At 35.4% G+C, this 3926-nt stretch overlaps 1 long non-coding RNA gene across 2 annotated transcripts; it reads left to right on the forward strand.

The window, feature by feature from the left end:
• Positions 1 to 414: 414 nt before the first annotated feature.
• On the forward strand, positions 415 to 1388 carry LOC142534967 (uncharacterized). 2 transcript variants are annotated; one of them, XR_012817299.1, is made up of 4 exons: positions 415 to 523; positions 838 to 948; positions 1010 to 1107; positions 1139 to 1388. It is a non-coding gene; the product is annotated as an uncharacterized LOC142534967 (long non-coding RNA). The 2 variants fall into 2 exon arrangements; XR_012817298.1 differs by lacking the exon at positions 415 to 523 and having other exon boundaries at positions 559 to 948.
• The last annotated feature ends 2538 nt before the right edge of the window (positions 1389 to 3926 follow it).

Consider the following 3926-nt stretch of genomic DNA (forward strand, 5'->3'; position numbering starts at 1 on the left):
CCCATACAGAATAAGAAAAACCAACGACTCACCCCAAATCCATGAGACATCCATTGATGATTTGGAGGTTCTTTTGATAAGCTCTCAAAAAAGTCCAAGAATGATGTTTCCGAAGGTTTTTTCTTTCTTCCTACTTTGAGATTTGATGATATCAAACAGTTTCATATTCTTGTTGTTCTGGTTTGACATTGAATTTTGGCAATAATATAATCCGTGTGGTTGGGAACTCGACGAGGATATCGAGTGGCAGCCTCGCGGGAGACACTCGAAGAAGCCGGTTGTGATTGGATCACTCGAGGTTAGTATTTTGGTATTGTTGGGAGAAACTACGTGATGTTCTATGTGCTTGTGCTGTTTTTTCACTTCCTAAATTTGTTGGTTGTCATTTTCTTGCAGGATAAATTAGGCGAAGGATTTTCAAAGCAATAGCCAAGATACATTCAACATGGGATCAATGTTTCCTTGTTTGTAACTGAGGAATTAGATGTTTGGCCGGAAAAAGACTGTCCGCCAACGAGTTTGGGTATGTTCAAAACGAAACGAACCCCCTCATAATTTTCCATATTCTTGCCATTATGTGGACCCATTAGGTGCAGTGCATCAGGTTGCATGATGAACTTTTGTAAAACAGTGGGAATATATTGAAACGAAATGAAACAATATACATAGGTTACTAGGATCGACCAATGAGCCAAAACTCTATCGATAATTTCTATTACAAGGCGAAACTATTTGGGATTAATATATATCATAATCATTCTAATATAAATCTGATCTCAGAATATATATATTCAACCTTGGATTACTTCTGAAGAGTGCGGTTGAATTCTCTTGCAGATGATGGTCAATGAAGCTAGAGATGTGTGTGCACATTCGTGGATGAAAGATGCTCTGGAGGCATTTGTTTGTCAGTTCTCTCCTCAGCAGAGAGTTGACGAAAATCCCGGAGTATCTTGCAGATTAGAGCGATGCCTAACCAACAAACTATGATTGAGAATGAGCGCGAAAGTGGGGATGAACTTGTCGATCGTTGTTTGATTAGCTGAACTCAAAACCCAATTTTTCGAGGACTTCGCTAGGATTTCTGTTCTCGTAAAGAGTGATCGAGTAGTGTGGAGTTCATGGGATAGGATAGAAGGGGGTGGGGTGGGATGAATGGCTAGATTGCAGAGAAGATAAGATGTACAAATTGCTCACTTTCATTCTTTGATTCATTCATTATTTCGATCCAATTATGTTGTTCGAAAAGATTGAGTTGAGCTCTCGTTTGTATCTCAACAACTAGAGGAACTTTGTATACTTATAATGTTTAACTTATTCACTTTTTTTCTTTGCTATTAACATTCTTGATCTTTACGCTTCTCAATCTCAAAATGGCATAGAATTCCTCTCATTACTTTTTTTATCAAGTTCTTTTAATTAAATTGTAAAGAAAGTTTTCATTTTTCATGTATGTGTGTACACACACATTGATACATTAAATATTTTAAAATTGGTAAAATTGCAATTTTGGTGATTTTTATGACGACAAATTTCATTTTCAATCATATATCTTTCAACTTTTTGCAATTTCAGTATTTTTTCCATTTGAGTGTGTGCTGTAACACTACATACTCAGCGATATGTTGGTGTCATGTCAGCGTTATATTAGCGTCACAAGGAATTCTTAACTTGATCGTTCGTTCTAAATTTAGATAACCAAACTATTATGAATTCTTAACTGATCGTTCGTTCTAATCTCTTAAGTAAATATAGGGCCAAAACTACTAGAAATTAAAGAATAAACTCATGACATTATTTATATTTTCAATAAATTGATAAATTTACAAATATTATCATCAACAAAGAATGTCACTGAAATCTGAAAGAAGATGAGTTGAACTAGTGAATATTTGAATGAAAAGCTATTAAAAAGCTTGACTAGAACTATCAAAAGTCTGCGGTGAGTTTGCCCAATTTGTGCGAGAGATATCTGTGTTCTTTGTTCTGCCGACCTTATTATTTTCTTATGATTTTGAGCGGTTCTTCCTATTCTCCTACTACTCTATGATTTTGCCCATTATCTCTCCATTGATCTCTCATGTTTATACGTACTTTGACTTTATTCTAATCGATTCAAATTACTAAGTGAGCTCTCCATCAACCAAGAAAACTTTTCCGTAATCGCCAGCGGGTGTAATTATCGAATACTCACTATTATCCACTGGTATGAAATGAAGCTCCTTAGTCTATAACCCAAGAATCAACATGGCTTTCGATGGATAGTAATAGAGCATCGTGTACTCCTCAGTAACCTAATTTGCATTATTCTTTGTTGATTTGCAGTTCGTTTTTTAGGTGACCAGTTTCACCACAGCTCCAGCACTTCAAATTCTTCTCAAAAGTGTTTTCATCTTTTTCATTTCTTGACTTCGACCTACCGCGCCATCTGTTTGAACTCTTTTCGCCACTCCTGCCCCTTCCTCTATTCTAGAGATTTAGAGCAGATCTCGACGATGTTCCTTCACTTGAATTCATCATGCGAACTTCTTCAGCAAGAATTTGATCTCTGACATTCATTGAATTGTAGCTTTCTTTTTCCAACAGAGTTTTCTAACCACTGCCTGCATTGGTTCCCAAACATTTGGTAAAGACGCCAAAAGAACAAGTGCAACAAATCTCATTCATCAAAATTAATTTCAATCAATGTTAGTTGAGAAACAATCGTGTTGAACTCATTGATGTATTTAGCCACCGAAACACCTTCACCCATTTTCAAGTTGAATAACTTTTTCATGAGATGTACTTTGTTGTTTGCTGATGGCTTCTCGTACATGTCCGATAAATGGGCATCATCTCTTATGTGGTTTTTACCTCCACCACGTTATATGCCCACATTGTTCGTTAGATTCAGTCGTATCACACCTAACACTGTCAATCAAAGAGCTCTCAGTCATCATCCTCCATCTTTTCTGGTTTTCTTTTCTGTTAGAGGTTGATGCAGGCTTCTTACTGTACAGATAATCTATAATCTGTAAACCGCCAGAACGAAAAATCTATTCCATCGAAATTGTTGATTCTCGGTCCCCGATCCATCATCTCCGGCATCGCTTCTCTAGCCTTTAGCAAAAATCTAAAAAAATCTTTCTGATGTGTAAGATCAGACAAGCTGCAACCACAACATACTCAGAATTCTAAGACATTTTACAACAAGGCTCTGATATCAGTTGTTGGAAAATTACACCGAAGCGATAATGATCGTGATGATAAAAAATATGCAGAATAAAATAATCAGCAAGAACACAAGGATTTACGTGGTTCACCCAATATAAGCTACGTCCACGGAGTTACTGCAAATCTTTATTATAGGGATAAAATATTACAAGTGTATACAACACTCAATCTCTCACAATCTCAACCTTGAGTATAACCGAGAAAATATTTTCTCTAACTCACACAAGAATAACTGTAACGCCCCGAAAATTTTAAGGTCCACGCAAACCATGTGCATGCGATTATTAAATTCTCTTGTATTTTAATTAAATAATTTAATTGCATTAATTAATTATGTGGTGCATTTTTACATGTTTAAAATATATTTTCTACATGGTTGCATTAAAATGGTATTTTAAGGAATGTTGAAGTGACGATCGAGGAATGGGGACCGAGGGCTGTAAATGTAAAATGTTTTTGTTAAATAATTATTTTTAATTATTTAAAATAAAGTTGATGGTTTTTCATATTTTTGAAAATAGGGGGTTTAGAGGTGATTTTATACGCCGGGACGTAAATTTTATCGGTGTTGGCTTTGCAACTAAAATGCGAACTTTTTGGCAACCCGGCTATTTAATTCATAAACTTTTTACCAAAACTTTACTAATATATTTTATTTAATTCTAATTAAAAGACTAATGGGCTTAATTGTGGCTTGATAGGCCTAAAGCCTA

This window comes from Primulina tabacum, unplaced genomic scaffold (genome assembly GCF_025594145.1).
Source record: "Primulina tabacum isolate GXHZ01 unplaced genomic scaffold, ASM2559414v2 Contig762, whole genome shotgun sequence".
In the NCBI taxonomy this organism is placed as follows: Eukaryota; Viridiplantae; Streptophyta; class Magnoliopsida; order Lamiales; family Gesneriaceae; genus Primulina; species Primulina tabacum.